This window comes from Puntigrus tetrazona, unplaced genomic scaffold (genome assembly GCF_018831695.1).
Source record: "Puntigrus tetrazona isolate hp1 unplaced genomic scaffold, ASM1883169v1 S000001182, whole genome shotgun sequence".
Taxonomy (NCBI): Eukaryota; Metazoa; Chordata; class Actinopteri; order Cypriniformes; family Cyprinidae; genus Puntigrus; species Puntigrus tetrazona.
This window is the reverse complement of record NW_025048768.1, coordinates 40,752-58,538: the sequence shown is the minus strand read 5'-3', so window position 1 is coordinate 58,538 and position 17,787 is coordinate 40,752. Positions and strand designations below refer to the sequence as shown.

The 17,787-nt window shown below is 37.6% G+C and overlaps 1 long non-coding RNA gene across 1 annotated transcript; it reads left to right on the top strand.

The window, feature by feature from the left end:
- The first annotated feature begins 4,772 nt into the window (after nt 1–4,772).
- On the top strand, nt 4,773–6,757 carry LOC122341257. The gene is made up of 3 exons (XR_006250460.1): nt 4,773–4,936; nt 5,005–5,105; nt 6,164–6,757. It is a non-coding gene; the product is annotated as an uncharacterized LOC122341257 (long non-coding RNA).
- Nucleotides 6,758–17,787: the final 11,030 nt, after the last annotated feature.

The window sequence follows — 17,787 nt, the reverse complement described above, 5'->3', positions numbered from 1 at the left end:
CTCCTCTCTCCGTCTGTTCCTTCCTGGACTCTGTGTTGGTTGTTGGCTCTGTTTGCCAAACCCCTCCTCCGTCCTCCACCGGAACCTCCTTCCAAGTTCCCATTCCCTCCTCACTTTTGTTGTTTCATTTTTAGGTGTGAGGACGCACCTTTCTGGAAGGGTCACATGCATGGACTATTTGTTGTTGTTTTTCATGTCCCATGTGCTCTGTGTGCCCTACTTTCTGTCCTCTGTTGATTTGTCTCATTGTGTTAAGCTATGTCTAGTAATTAAGTCATTTCCTTTGTCTTTTACAAGTTCCTGTTTGTTTTGAGTCAGGTTGTCCGGTCCCATCATTGTATGTCTCAAAGATTATATTTCTGATGTGCAACAAAAGATAATTGAGCTTCACAAATTAGTGAAGTGGCATTAAGAAAAGAGCTAGACCAGTGAAAATGACCATTTCCATCATCAGGGCAATAATTAAGAATTTCCAATCAACAACTGTCTGGAATAGGATGTTTGTCTAGATTGTTCTAATGCATGGTGAGGAAGAGAGTTTGAGTGCCTAAAAACTTTCTAATGACCACGGCTTGAGAACTGCAGAAAATAGTTGAGTCTCCTTAAAAACAACTGTCAAACAGTTCTTATAGCACCACATGTTGTGAGGGAGGATTTTAAGAAAAATTCTTGCTCATTCAAAAACAAACTCCAGCAATATTTATTCATTATCATACACGACTAAGACTTCAAATGGGACTGGCTTTTATGGTCAGATGAAACTAAAAAATAGCTTTTTAACACTAAACACTCAAGATATGTTTGGTGAACACAGGGATAAAAAATACAAAGAAATAAATGTGAATAAATGTGTACAATTAAATATACTATATATATATTTTTTATGTTGTGGGCCTATATTTCTGCTGGAGGTCCTGGAAATCTTGTTTAGATACATGGCATCATGGATTCTATCAAATACCAACAGATAAAAAAATCAATAAGTGATTGGCTCTTTTAGATATCTTATAATGGGCCGTGTTTGGATCTTACATCTGTACAATAATTCAAACACAAGCCTCAAAAACAACACAAAAATAGGTCACTGAGCACAAAACCAAGCTTCTGCTATTGCCATTCCAGTTCTTTGACCTGAACCCTGTAAAAAAGGAGTGGGGTAAAGTGAACAAGTGAAGCACCAACATGGAGCTAGGAATCTAAAGGATCTGGAGTGATTCTGGATGAAGAAATGGTCTCTGACCTCATCAGGCATTATAAGAGAAAATTTACAGCTGTCAAGTTTCAAAAGTTATCAAAAAGAATTGAATAAAGGGTGCCAATAACTGACCAATGTGTATTTACCAAGGGTGCCAATATCAGTGAGCGGCACTGTAGATCCATAACTGAACTCTTATGCTGACTAGACTGCATGCTGCTTATTTTTAAACCCAAAACCCATTGTTCTACAACAGGCTTTCAGATACTTACAAACTATTTTGAGTCTGACAGCCTATGGCACATAAGAACCATCTGAACAAATGTGCAGTTTTGATGCCAGAACACCTACATACCCTATAATAGCTATAATGATAGCAGCTCTCAAGAACTTCAGAGAATCTTTCTTTCTTTCTTTCCTTTTTTTCTTTTATTTTGCTGTCTCAAAAATATGTTTGAATGATAACTGGTAATGTATAATCTACATAGCCAAGATATTTTGTTTCACAGCTCAAACCCTGAGCTTTAGTTTGTCTGTAGTATCAATCTCAATTATATAAACAGTACATATTATCAATCCACTAGTGTCTTCTACTTTTTTAATGTTTCATATACAATGTGGCTAAGTAAATGCATGAAATAATACTGCATATCAGTCCTTTAACATGCTAACATGGCAATTTAGGGGGGAAAGGAAGTAAAAGAAAAAAATATAAGATGGGGCAAATGAAATGTTGGAGGATTTGCGCTTGAAATGTGGAACTTTGTTAATTATTGAGTATGGCTCACAAGATTCACACTGTCTTGGGAGTGAAGTGTGCTATGAGTAAATAATTAAAATGTAGCTAGAGGGGGTAGAAGACATTTTCTGCCAAACACTGAGATGTAACCATAACCAAGACATTAAGATATTTTTACCCAGCTTAACTGCATCGAAGTGGAAAGGTTGTATGCTAGTAATGTAACCCAATGAGAAACGACATGTAAGTTATGAAGTCAAATGGTCAGATGAAGGACATAAATGCATTAAATAGTCTTTTTTATTATTTTGACACTACAGAAAAGCCCTAGTGTTGATTATGTTAACTAATTGCAGTTAAAATATTTCATCTTTAGGGGGGCTTACAGAGACCTCAGACCTCCATTAGATACAACAATGCAAATTACCTAAATAAACAGGTACTGTCATTATGAAATCACATAATATTGTGTATTTGCTTGAGAAAAAGTGTTTGACCCAATCTCTTGAAAGAGCATTTCAATGGCACGATTTTCTGTTTCTATTGTGCATATGCATCATAATAGTTCGGTATAGGGGTTGGGAAAGTGCATATCATAAGAATGTTAAAGTCAGTTTCTTTGTATAAATAGCAAGCCAAATAGAAACAGAAGACATCGTCATGAGACCAGGCTGCTATTTGGTCCTGGCATGCTATCCATGCAGTGCTTCTCAGTGTGTGCTCTTTTCATTCAAACGAATGCATGCACAGTAACAATCTATCACAGTGCCTGAGTACCACATTGAGATCAATAAACGAGCAAGAATGATAAACTTTCTTGAGGAAGCAGTACTGGCCTGATCGTTCAGATAGCTGATTATAGTTTTAGGGGGCGTGAGTAAATTGTAAATACAAGCTTATTCACACAATAACACACAAATTAAATTAACATTAAAATGCATTTTTAAACAAAGCTAGTGTAACTTTAGAAAATATACATATAATCACATTTGTAATAAGGATGAAAACTTAGGGATAGGGATTTTAGAGTTAAATTACTAACATTAATGACATAGGATTTTATTTTCCTTAAAGTATATATTTGCAATTTCTCAGCCTTTGACTTAGACTGCTTGATTTAAAACAAGAAAACTGGCATAACCTGCATGGTATTTAAGAGTTAAAATTAAATATTCATGAGAGTAGCAGTTAAAAGTGTGATTTTCCCTTAGCAAACATGTTAATAGACAATAAATAAATAAATAAAGCTAATTTCCTGTAAGTGTAGCACTGTTTAGGTGATACAAAGAAACTGCAAAAGCCCCAGTGAAGAGACACGTTTTCCTGACATGCAAAGCAACGATATGAATAAAACTGTCAGGAAGAGAGTGTCAAATTAGAATTTACTCGCCGATTCTAAGTGGTTTTTAATTCTAACTTTTCAGCTGTTACAATCACCGGCATAATAGGTGAGACAGAGAATCTTTTCACAAACCTAAGTGCCTTCTCCTACACTCATTTTCAGGTTCAGATTGAATGGTCCTGTCTCTAAATATACTGTGGCATTCTTTGCTATATTGACACCATAATAAGCATACAAATGTTTAACTGGCACCCACACAGTGCGTGCAGGAGCTGAGAAACAAATGCTTTCGGAATGAAAACGGATAAACATGCCCAACAGGACAAATGCACATGATTTGATTGAGTTGCCTCAATCCATTATGTTAAATCACCCCTCTGCTATTGTTTCCTTGAGAGTTGCTTTTCAATTCCATTCAAATGTGTGAATAAAATTGTAGCAGGAAGGAGAATATCTCATTGCTTAGGCATAGCGAGAGTAGACAATGGCTAAGCGCTAAAGGGGTATGACATCTCCCTATAAGAGACTTCTGGTCTATTTCCAAATATCTGTACAGACAACATGTGGCGGGGACTCAGCTAAGCTTACCATGAATTTGCTGCACGTACCTTTGAGATAAGCTTAATGTGATCTTGCCAGTTTGATATTCTGTTGCTTTCTGAGGAATGAAAAATGTTGTCTGTGAACAATAAAACCTTGGTGTTAACCGTAATAATTTAAAATAGCAATCATAAAAATTCATCAACCTTTTTTGATTCAAATAAGATGTAGCTGAAGTTCATCTGTTTCATTATTCTGAGAGCTGTGATCTACACAGTCATATTTTGAAGTATCTACACAATCAAGATAGCACCCATTACCCTCACTGCTATCAGATCACAATTATTTTTCACGCCTTCTGTTGTACAATAAGGTGTGTATTTTCACACATTCTAGCTGCATAGATATTGTAAATACATTAAAAATTACATTGAAGGGAAGTGCTCTTATTTTTGGTCAGATGCTCAAATAAATTGTTGTAGGATTGACTTGCAAAAAGCTTGGAAATTCTCAGAGAAAAGGCTAGTAAATTTACATCAAATTAAAAGCCTATCCATAATTATAAGTTAAGTTTACTTGGGAATTCCAAGTAAATGTTATTGGCTCTTTGTTTGTACATTTCATTTAAGTATCGCTTGCCATAGAAAAATAACTCACATTCACCAAATAAAAAAACATAAATCAATAAGTATACTCAAGTACTTTTCACTCAGTCACAGTATATAAATGTAGTACTGGAAAAAAAAGTACAGCTCATTATTGTTTTAAGATAACATGTCCACTCAATGTAATTATTATCCAATTGAACACTGAGACCTCAATACTTAGTACACCATACACTATGACAGTAACAATCAGTGCCTAGTGTATTAATGGGTAATTTTGAGTAGAGAATTTTCTGCAGATGTCACAAAACATTAAGTTCTTAACCTAACAACAACAGCAAACTACTTAGCAATAATATATGCTTGGACTGACAGGCCCTTGTGTCAGGACATTACTGCATTACTATTTTAAGATACATTTTTGCTAGTCATAATGTAATGGACCAAGACAAGGAAGTGAGTAAAATGATAATAATGTTTATTGACACAGCTGAAGCAGCGGAGATCAGTGGCAGGTGAGTAAGTCTTTAAGTTGTTTAAAATGATGACAGCTGGAACTTGACTTGATATTCTTTCTTGCTAGAAACTGAACACAGAAAGACAGGAACACAATACAGACTGGGAACTGGGAACATACAGGAAACATGCTGGAACCGGAAAGGAAGACAAAAGGCAAGTTTCAAGGTAAGTAGTCGTTAGGCTTTGACTCAGTAGCACTTCAGCAAAGGTCCTTTCGTGTAGCAACAGAACCAGACACTGAGTGAACTGTGGCGTGTGCTTTAATGCCGGTGCTGATGAGATGATGATTAGAATTCAGGTGAATGGGAACTTTGTGGTTGGCTGACAGGTTTGCTGGATGGTGGTTGGCTGGTGGAAGAGCCTGGCAGATCCGTAACACATAATTTGTCGAGAGCAATAGCATAGATACTGAACAAAGTTGAAGCTTTCTAGAGTGCGTGTCATATGCGTGTTTGGCTGGTACTTGTGTTATTGTTGTTACCAGAAAGTAGTTTACCAGTACAAGACAGATTTGTAAAAACTATACTATAAAACTATAAAAGACTTCCTAAACAATATATACCGTAATGTCACGCAACTGATTGAGCTGTTGCTGTGTCAGGCTAGATGGGGTATTCAAAACAAAGTAATATTTTGGTAAATTAATAGGGACATCTATTATGCTATTTGGAGAAAACAACCTTCAAATAGCTTACTTACCATATACACTGTATTTTTTTAACTGCATTATATTAAATAGAAATATTAAGGGTTGCAAGAAGAAAATTCTAGGCTTTTTTTTTGTTTGTTTGTTAGAAAAGGGAAGAGAATGAAAAATGAGACATGTTCAACATAACTGCAGATTGACAGTTATATGTACAGTTTTTCCCCCTGAACCTTAAACCAGAATATATGTTGGACATGCTTGACTATTTCATTTTAGTCAGAGCTTCACAATTAACAAATGTTGGTGTCACTATATGACAACTTCACTGCTGAAGCAGGTGAGCCAAGTGACAGAAAGGTCATCTGCCGGTGGGCACAATGTCTACTTGCCAAAGCTTCACTGTAAAAAAAAAAGTGGCACTATGCTATTTTTAGGTAATATGTTGCATTTTTGCAATATATTCTTGACCATGAAATTAAAATTCAGTGCAGTCCAAAACAAAATTGCAAATTGCAGATGCAACTGGCATTCACTGGATGAAACACTAAAACTAAATATAATGTTTTGTGTTGCACAGAACAAAGAAAATCATACAGGCTTGGACAACATGAAGAGTGAGTAAATGATTACACAATTGTGAAATAAATAACAAATAATTATAAACATTATTAACATTTACAGCTTTGTGTCCTGAAAGCATGAAAGCACCCATAGAGATATGCATACATGGTATATCTTGGGACTATTCCATTGTGCAGCATGTCCGTTTTCTGCCCATGTGAGCGATCCAAAATATTTCATTGATAAGTTGGAGCGAGGAGGCACAGAGGAGAGTCTTGCCGTCTCATGTGCCATGTGCCTCATTGCTGATAAGGAGCCAAGCTTGAACAGTCAATGGTCACTGGGGCTGCACCAGGGGCTGCGTTCTGCATCAGATCCCTGGAGTTCCTTTTGGTTAAGTCACCTCACCTAAAAGCAAGGGTAAAACTGTCTGAACTACACATCTTTTGCAGTATCTTAGAGGAGTGTTTTGACATTCACGACAGAGTCACTTTGCTTTCTGCCTCCTTAAGGCAGTGGAGAGTCTCTTAGGGCCAAGCCAGACAGACAGAGTCAAAAATCTCATTAACCTTTAAATGCTTCAGATGAATATGCTGTCCTTAATTTGTGAGTATTCGCTCTAAATTAGTTTTACTTTTTTTGCTGTGTGTGTGTGTGTGTGTGTGTGTGAGAGAGAGAGAGAGAGAGAGAGAGAGAGATTGTGTGTGTATATTATATAGACAAAAATATTGGGGACCCATTGCCACAAGTTTATAAAATCCACTACTTAGATATGCAGTCTGCAATTTACAAACTTTTGTGAAAAAATTTTCATTCTGAAGCACTGACTGAATTAAGGCATAATATTTTGATAGGATGCCACTTTTAAAAATTTGCTTGTTAAATTTCATGCCTGATAGTTATCTCATGGTCAGATGTATTAAAATATTTTAGTAACAAGAGAAATTCAAAAAGTGAAAAACCTTGTAAAATCACAGAGAAAGGTCGTCAGGTTGTGAGATGTATCCATACAAATATATAAAACTTACATTGCTATTAATGTGAGCTCAAAAACTGTGTGGCAGGATCTTCCTGTGGGTGTCCAACACTGAGCATTTGCATACAAGCCTCATATCACCTAGTACAATGCCAACAATGTTAGGTGGAGCAAGTGACTGATTTACAGTCTGATGCCAGGAGAATGCTACCTGCCAGACTGCATTGTGACTACTTTACAGTTTGGTTGAGTACGGATAATGATATAGGGCTGTTTTGGGGGGCTGTCTCCTATTTCCAATGAAGGGAAATTTTAAAGGGGTCATGAACTAAAAAGCCAAAATTGATGTTTTTACATATAAGAGGTCATTGTACAGTAAAGGTAGCCAAAAAACAACAGCTTGTGGAATGTACGGCTCTATGATGTAATAGTCTGGTTAAACACAACCACCGCAGAAGAAGACACTTCTGCAGCTCTGCCTGTTTAGCCCTGCCCACCAATTCACGCATGTAGTGTTTCCAAGAGAGGTGAACGTGAGCAGTGCCAACTTATGTTAAACAGAATAATATTTATATGAGGGTTTATTTAGTTTTAATCTAAATCACAGCAGCCAATCATAACAGTTGCCATTTATGGATGAGTTTGGCTTGAAAGAACTTTACTGGCCCACACAGAGCCCTAAACTCAACCCTGTTTGTGATGAACTGGAATGGAGCTTATGAGACAGGCCTTCTTATCCAACATAAGTAGCTGTTGCCACAAATGCTCTACTGGATGAAGGGAATACATTCTGATAGAAGCACTCCAAAGTCTTGTGGGAAATTATATAAAAATGTATATCATGCAACTCTGATATTTTAGGTTTGAGATGTTTTGACATAACATAGTTCCCTTTCAGTCAGTAACTATGACGCTACATCATTGACTGACATCAGGGATTCCGCCTGGGAACCCAGTCACCTCTTAGCTTAATAGAAAAGCCAATAAGAACTGGACGAGTGGAATTACAAGTGAGTGTGAGGAATTACGAGGCGTGTGAGGATTACAGTCAGGAATGTTCCACGGGCCAGTCCGAATGGACATTACGTTCCCTCTCATCATTCCCCGTGGAGCTCTGAGAGGTAATGCCGGTCCGTCCCATGGAGGACCCAGTGTCTCTTTCAGGGCTCCAGAAAAGATAAGACGTTGATCGCTGCATCAAAGGAGGGGCTATCGTCTTCTTGGACCGAAGAGGACTCTGAGCAGTTTACAGTGTTGTTAATCATCTGCTATCAAACTTAGCCCATTCACTATGATTGTCACATCTCTGGACTCTTTGTTTATGGTTTTTGTCTCGTGCCATGTGCTCCCTGTGCCCTGCCTTCCCTTCATGTTAATTATATCATTGTCTTCAGCTGTCTGTAGTTAATTTAGTCATTTAACCTGGTGTATTTAAGTCCTGTGTTTTCAGTTCCGTTTGTCCGATCGTCAATGTCCATACGTGGTTTTTGTCATGCCTGCCTGTTCTGCCTGCCTTTGTATCTTCATTTTGCCGTTTTGGGATTAAATCCATTTAAGTTCATTTTAAGTCTTGTGTGCTTAGTATCAAAATCTGACAGAGTAGCACAAATCAACAGAACAATGTTAATTCACAAATTAACTTCCTGTAAATCTTTGTCATGTTTCACACAAAATGGTTCTGAAGTTCTTTAAAAGATAGAATGTATTTTACTCTAATTAGAATATAAATACATTCCCCTGACAAAATGTGATGTGTGACTATGGTGGACTGAGAGACAATAGGAGAGCTGACATTATGTAACTTTGTAAAAAAAAAAAAATCCTTTATAATTTAAACACGTCTTGAAAGCATGCAGTATAAATTTTATTTCCAACAATGAAACAAAAAAAAATTGCATGTATGAGTTTCTGTTTTATATTTATTGCACAAACAGTGCACTTTTCTAAATATCAGCACAATATGCTATTAATTGTATACAGAGTAACACTATGTTCTGTTCCTTGAATGAATCTGATTTTGAAAGAATCGAAACACATTTAGCAAAACATTTATTTATTAATATTGCCAATAATTGATCAATTTCAGGCCAAAAAAAAACCTTACAAACAATAACTATTTTAATAATTTTATATGAAATAAAAAACCTTTTAAAATATGGGACAAATTTTGCAATCAATAGTAGAACTTTTTTTACAGTTCAACATCTGCCTGTAATAAGGATTTATATTTATACTCATTCTGGCAGTTACTGCCGTGCAATATCTTGGTACCTGCATGTTTTGTCATAGATATACACAGAGAGTAGCTCTGGCCACAATATTCTTCCGTAGGTTTGAGTTGCACGCTGAAAAGAACCTTGACCACTAGTACAAGCAATCATTATGCCTCCATGGAGTGCAGCATGTCTTTTTGGTCACCATGATTCTGACATCACACTAAATGCTTTTATTCCAATTAGAAACAGTAAAAAATTAAATAAATCTAAGTTTAAAAACAGGCAATGACATTTGAGATTACAACTAAAACAGCAAGCTCCGCCTCATGACTGACAAAAATGCAAGTGTTTGCACGGGCAGGTGAGAGATCGAGCACAGGAATGATTTGTATTGCACGCAGATGACATGTCACACACGCGTGAGGGCTTGAAATGAGCACTGATGTGCCAGCATCAGTGATGTGCTTTCTTAATAATGCCATAGATTTGCCATCATAGGATACATAAATGTTCCCCTGGTGGAGCATGTGGTTGCAGTGCATTTATGCCCACAAAATGCAGCCACCTGCAGGAATCATCCACTGCTCCTGTCCATAGCCTGTAAGCTGTTGTCAGTTCTCACTGTCAAAGCTTACGATGCTGCAGGCTATGCCGCCTCCACCCTGCACGCAATGGCTATCCTGCAGGTCCACCAAACAAAAGCACTCAAAAAGCTGCACAAAGGTATTTCTGACCCAAGCTCAATGCAAAAATTGTGCACTGTGACTGATTTTGCTAGGGCGAGGAAAATCACGTCGCTGTCCCTCAGTCAGGTGATGTCCAAAATGGTGGTACAGGTGGATCAACCTCTGGCTCAACCTCTGGCTCAACCTGACGCAGATGAGTGGCGCCAGACAAAGTGCGTTTTCTCAACGCACCCATCTCCCAGGCCAGCCTCTTTGGTGACACTGTCAAGGACTTTCCCCAGCAGTTCTCGGCAGTACAGAAAAGAGCGAAGGCCATCAAACACATCTTACCCTTGCATAATACCAAAGCGTCAGGTGCTAGGTCTTCGTCTAGCCTTCAATGAGGGCAGCGCCCTGCAGCTTTACACCCCAGGAAACACCTAAGGAGACACCCCTCAAACCCAAGGACATCCCATGCGGAACCCCATGATGTCAGTCAATGACACAATGTATCCATTCCCTCCTTCAGAGAACAAGGGTCACATAAGTAACCAAGACATTTAGTGGGATTTGTACAGGAGCACCTCTTGGGAGAAATACCGTATCACATGAATCTCAGAGTAGAAAACTAAAAAATGTCAATGATAACAGTCCCAATTATTAGTTAGTTAATAGTGAGAATTGAATACTAATGTCACGAAACATGTAGCTGAGAAACATAAGGAGAGGGAGTTCTACAAAAAGTAATTTAGTAAATCCAAACGAAGATACTGAACAGTAGCAAACACACGTAACATCTAGGGAATACAAAGTAGACCGTACCCTGAACATTGAACAAACTGGAATAATGCCAATTGCTTTGAGACAGAAACTAGGTCACACAGAGACAGAGCACATGGGTCATGAAAAACAACAATAAACAGTCCAGGGGCATGACAACCAAGTGTGACCCTATATATTTTGTGAAAAGGACCAAAGGTTGTTCGAGTTTTGCTGCCTAATGTTTTCAGCTGGAAACTTGTCAATTGTATGAACTCTATAGGTGTACTATGATGCATTAGCTTAAATGGATTAGGATATATCCAACTTTTAGTTTTAGAAAAGAAATGAATAGAAAAGAAAAGGGAAAAAAAAGATTGCGATTATGTTGACTCTGTAATATTACAATGTGGCATAGCTTTTCACAAAATTAGCCACACCTCAATAAAATGATTTTGTACAACATTGTAGCTGAAATAACAAACTAAAATAATTATAAACATGCTTTGATATAAGTTTCATATTTCTGCTTTTAAAACCTCTGGCTATCTTTTTTGTTGTAAGTGAATTACTGATTCAAAAAACCAAAAAAAACATTTAAAAACCAAGAGAAATTATACCCTCTAGTAACCCACCAGAAATGTTAGGCCATAACTTCATTCTTGTATAACTTCATTATTGTTTTTTTCTATCCATATTGTTTGTACTCAATTTTTGACCTTCTAGCACTCTCAATTCTAATTCTCTATTATATGTCTTCTTTATATATATATATATATATATATATATATATATATATATATATATATATATATATATATATATATATATATATATTCAAATCTAATGTTTCTTAAAATTAATAATACATATATATATATAATGTGTGTGTGTATTATTTATGAATATATGTTCAAATTAAGTTATAATTATATAAAAAAGAGTTCATAACATGAAGGCTATAATAAAAAATAACAATGTTTAAATATATCTCAAAATTAGGAATAAGTGAACAAAGAAAATAAGACACTGTGCTCTTGTTTTTTTTTTTTTTTTTTTTTTGCAGTTTAAGTAGTGACAAAGTCAGTTCCTCAGCTCCAAGTCATTACAAACGTGGGCCGGTTTGCAGATCCCCTGGCTAAACAATGACACAATTTATGTAGAAAATCTGGAGCAATGGCTCGTTTCCCACAATATTCTAAGAATCTGTTCTCTAAAGCAGAACTTTTACATAGTACAAATCAGCACTTTTCCTGTTGCTAACGTTTAACTAAGGGAATGTGACACATATAAAGGCTTGCATTATTTTGTATAGAGATGCCTGTGCTTCACTCACAATCAAACAGCATGCAGAGTACACAGTTGATGGTTTACTTACACCCCAAAATGTATGAAAAGATATTACAGAAAGCAGAAGGAAATGGAGCACAAAAGGATTCCAGATGCATAATTTATAACATAATGTCACTATCAAATGCTTTTAAACACAATGAATAGCATATAGTTTGTTTTTCTCTTGTTTTTCTGTATAGAACCTGTGCCTATGAAATGTGGCAAGTCTTGTATCAGACATACTGTACAAGTATGTAATGGTTAGGTGAAACTAATTATAATTTAATAGGACAAAAATCAGTTAATAGGACAAAACAACAATGATAAAGGGAGTCACGCTGAAGAAGTCCTAATGATAGTCAGCCACTGTAATATATTAACAATTTATTATAAGATTCCAGCTACTGTATGTAAGTAACTGTCCCGGGTGTGGTAAGCAGGAGAGCACACAACTAGCATAAGGGTAAATAAAGGCTTTAATCTACTCAGAGATGAAATAAACAATATAATTACAGGCAGGCAGGCAGGTAGACAGGACGAAACCACACGTACATAAAAGGCGAGATCGGACCAACAGAACTGAAATCACAGGACTTAAATACACCACGGAATTACTTAAACTACACACAGCTGAAGACAATGAAGACAATTTACTAAAGTGGGTTAAGCGGAACACATGGCAAACAACAAAAACAATAAGCATAAAGTCCAAAGATGTGACATTACCCCCCCTCCCGGAAGGTGTGTCCTAAAGAGTACCAACACCTAAAGAGTAACATCATAAAACAAAAAACAAAACAACTAGGAATTGGGGATACCAGATCTTGGGAGGAGGTTCTGGTGGAGGACGGCCCCCAGGAGGGAGTAGCCAGACAAAGTTCAGGGAGGAACAGATGGGAGGAGACAGGAGGAGTCCGGAGCAGGAGGAGATCCAGAGCCCAGACATGATGATCCACGGTGGAGCCGGCGGAGGAGGAGCCATTGCGGAGGTGCGGCCATGGACTCCATGGGGCCGACCGACGGCAGCGGAGCAGATGGAGGAGACTGAGGCAGAGGCAGAGAGCCGAAGAGCCAGGGTGACGCCGAGACGCTGGAGGTCCTAGGCTTCGGCGACCGATGCGGAGACGGGGGACGGGAAGGACGCTGCGGAGCCAGAGCAACAGAGGACTGAGGTGGAGCCGGAGGGAAGGAGGAGCCTGACAGAGCCGGTGGGATGGAGGGGCGAAGCTGGCTGAGGAGAGGAATCCCGAGGCGACGGATGTTCGACGACAGACCAATGCGGAGCCGGAGGGACGATGGAGCCTGGTGGAGCTGGTGAACTGATGGACCGCGGTGGAGCGGAGGGAGCTAGGAGCCCAGGAGGAGCCGACGGGTCTATGAGCCGAGATGGAGTCCGGGACTCAGAGGCAGGACGGTGGGGTGAGGGATCCTTCACCCATGGTGGCAATGGAGACCGGCAGACCCATGGCGAGCTCCAGATGGTGAGCTGCTGGGATCCATCGTGCGTCATATGGTAAGGGGCGGGAGGGTGGGAAAATGTGCTCTGGAGGAGTGCACAAGGCGCGGGCACTGGAGGGAGCATATGAGAAACAGTCTCTAGTGAACGCTCTTCAGGACGGCTGGACGGAACCAGCGGGCATTCATGATAACGAGGAGGTGCTAGGTCTATTTCCAGATCCATGCCCAGTTCCTCTTGTAGATCCAGCAGCCCCAGGTGGATAATCAGCTCATCCTCAGCCGAAGTGCAGTGGCGGAGCTCCACTCCGCTCTCATGGCAGGCGGCAGTCTCCACCGTGGCGAGCCCTGTTGCCGGCTCACGCACCTGGTCTGACGTAGTCGGCTCGGGTCCTGTGTCGCTCCACGGCTCTGTCGCACTCCTCGTCGATGGGTCCGTGGTTGCGCTGGACTCTACACCTGTGTCAGCGATGGGCTCAGGCTGTGGCTCAACCATGCGGTGAAGTGATGAGCTGGGCTCTGGATCCTGAGTGGGGCTGGTGTTGTTGTACTCCAGCGTAACAGTCATTGACGACTTGCACGGCAAGTCAGCAGGAGGATGAGAAAGTTCTTGTCGTTGTAGGGGAAAACATTATGAAAATAAAGGGGATAAACACCGCTATTTCTGTACTTTTGTATGGTCCGATCTTCTGTCACGGGTGTGGTAAGCAGGAGAGCACACAACTAGCATAAGGCTTTAAAGGCTTTAAACTACTCAGGGATGAAATAATATAATTACAGACAGGCAGGCAGGCAGGTAGGTAGACAGGACGAAACCACACATACATAAAGACGAGATCGAACCAACAGAACTGAAATCACAGGATTTAAATACACCACGGAATTACTTAAACTACACACAGCTGAAGACAATGAAGACAATTAACTAAAGTGGGTTAAACAGAACATATGGCAAACGACAAAAACAATAACACAAAGTCCAAAGACGTGACAGTAATCTCATTGTACTATATTTTAATAAATCATTGCTGGATGTTAATCTTGAGGGACACACTTAAAATTATGTATAAAACAGAAATACTCAGTATTATTAAAGGAATAAATCACCACAAAATTGTGTCATCTACTTTCCCACGTCACTTAAACATCATGGCTTCAAACTGTGACTACAGTAATCAAAAAAAATTAAAGACAATTTTAAAATGTAGTTTATCCTATAAGATCTTTCCTATACTATTACAGAGAACACAAGTATTTCTTCAAAAGCAAAAGCAAATACAAGCATTGATTTGGAAAAAAAAGAATAAATAAATGAATAAATACACTTCTCCTCTAATTTGGTTGGAATCAGGTTTTCATACTATAATATACTATACCACATATACTATACCATATATATATATATATATATATATATATATATATGGATTTCCCATGTAAGTTGGGCTTTATATATAAATTGTGGTTGGTGTCCAGAATTCTGAGGAGTTACCATGTAAGTACACTGGTTACCATGGTAACTTACATGGTAACTTACTTACACCGTCCATGTAAGTTACCATGTAAGTAACTGGCATATGAATTGCCAGTTTTGCACCAACTTCTCTCACTTTACATATCCCTATTTGTTCAAATTACTCTATACATGTTGTTACAAAATATAGTTATGTCCTGTTACACATTTGTATTTACACATTCTGACAGTTGTTACATGTGTGTAAGTTATAGAAATATTACAGCTGTAAATGCTATCTACCAACATGTATTACACTGCTGTTACATACAATATTACATACATATCTAGTTACTATGTTAGTACACAGGTATTAGGGACACTTAATTTAAAGTGGGACCAAAACTAATAAACAGATTCAGTCACTAACTTATTTTTTATCTGTTGATAGAAACCATGATGCCATGTGTCTAAACAGGAAATCCAGGACTCCAGCAGAAATATAGGCCCACAGCATCAAAACTACAGCAGTATATTTAATTGTACACATGAGGTACTTTTTATCTCTGTGTTCACCAATATATAGATAAAGACACATGTTCTCCTTCAGACAGTTTCATAACCTTTTTAAGTTGATTGGATATTCTAATATATATGTATAATATAAGTATTGCCCTGATGGTAAAAATGGGAATTTCGATGTTTTAGCTATTTGTTTTTTTGTTAGTTTTTTTGTTTTTGTTTTTTATCTTAAAGCCACTTTACTAATATGTGAAGCTCAATTATACTTTTTGTACATCAGAAATATATTATTTGTTTTTTTATCTTTGTGATGGATGATTAAGGGAATTTGGGCTTTGTTTTCCTATTATTTATATTTCTGTGACAATAATTATGTCCAATGTGTATTTGAAAAAAACATCTATTTCATAATGATATTTCCCACTGTCAATAATAGGTTACATTTTAGTGATTTTTAAAAAAAATTCAAAAAATTTTTGGCCATGATTGTGTGTGTGTTTTGAGTTTCACTTAATTTTATGATTTGCCATTTTAAATGAATTATAATATTTACAAATTCCACAGATTATTAATTCCAGCCACAGTTCATTCGTTAAAATAAAAATATTAAAAGTAAAATACACTATTAAAAGAAAAACATTTTAAAAGGAATTATAATATTATAATATTTTCTGGTACCACTGGTGCACAACAAGAAAGTTTATATAGATAAACTGTCAAAAATGTGCCAGTAGCACCTTAGCTTTTGTTCCTTATAAGGTCTGGGACGTCAAGCTGAATTCTCATCTGAACAATTAGACTGGCCGAGCTGCTGAAATGGGTATCATAATGGCAGAATGTAATGTGATGAGCTAGCTCTTATCACAGCTCAAAACTTTAAAGAAAAGAGGAAACTCATTTCAAACAGCCATAATTAAATGACACAGTTGACTTGATAGTCCTTGGACCATCTGAAATTTAAATTACATAAATTAATGGGGAAAAATCTCTCTTTATTGGCATATCGAAGATGGGTGCCTTTTGTGATGGTAATGGCTAGCTCTTCTGAAGATTTTTTTTCTTAGGGCATAGTCTTGGAAATGAGAGAGATAATCATAAGAGAAATTATATTTTTGAAATACGATATTCATGTATGCTCATTTGAGGAAGAGCAATGATCAGAACTGTTATGGGTGCTCAAGAAGCAAAAACTTCAGTTAAATACAGTTATGCTATTCAGAACATACAGCACAAGTCAGCATCTAGAAAACAGATGCATAAAAAACAATAACCATAATTGTCTTGTTGACTGCAAGTCCAGAACTAAATTCTAGAAGGTTCTAAAGAAGTAGCTTTACGATTAGAGATATATAAATGTATTTTGTTTGGATAGTGGTTTTATGTAAGCTTGATAGAAAGTTGTTTCCTTGAAATTATTTCAAACACTACTCATCCGTCCTCCTCTCTCTTGGAATTCCATTTTATATTGTCATATAACCTAACTGTAAAGAAATATGCCACATTGCCATCATCCTACAGCAGGTTCTTTATTTAGTTCTTATGTGAAACAGTGCTGATCTAAAATAAACTTGTTGCTTTCTGCCTAAATTATGGCTCCACTCAGTTTTTCTTTTCTGGTTCTTTGCCATTGCTGAGGTTCCCTTCAGATGAAAGTCTATTTTGAGTGAATAGTACATCCGTCATTCTGCTATGATACCACAGGCATTATTATTGAAAGCAAAGCAATGAGGTCTGTGCACATTAACAGTAATACAGATATTTGAGACAGGGCATACAAATTATACACTTCATGTCATATAAACATTTATTTTTTGAATGTGTCATAGGTGAAATGAACATTTTACAAATAACAGATATTTGATAGAAAAAATCACACCAAAGTTAACATTTAATTTAATTTTAAGATTGAAATAACCTAAGGCCTTCAAAGCCATTCCATTCTGTGTTTCCTAGTTTCTCTGTGATTTGACCTTGGACTGTTTCCTTGCTTCTTTGATTGTTTGCCACCTGCCCTGACCCTTGCTTGTTTAATTGGATACTCTTTTGCCTTACCTGGATTTTACTGTTCTGCTGGTGTTTGACCCTGGCTTTTAGACCACATCTATAATCAAAACTTTTGCATTTGAATCCACTTGCCTCAGACTCCTCCATCACAGAATAATCAGTCATCCCTGGATCCAGCAGGTTTATTTAAACAACTCTGAGCAGACATTGCCAATAACTCATATTCCCCGACTGAGCACTCTTTTGCCATAGACTTAA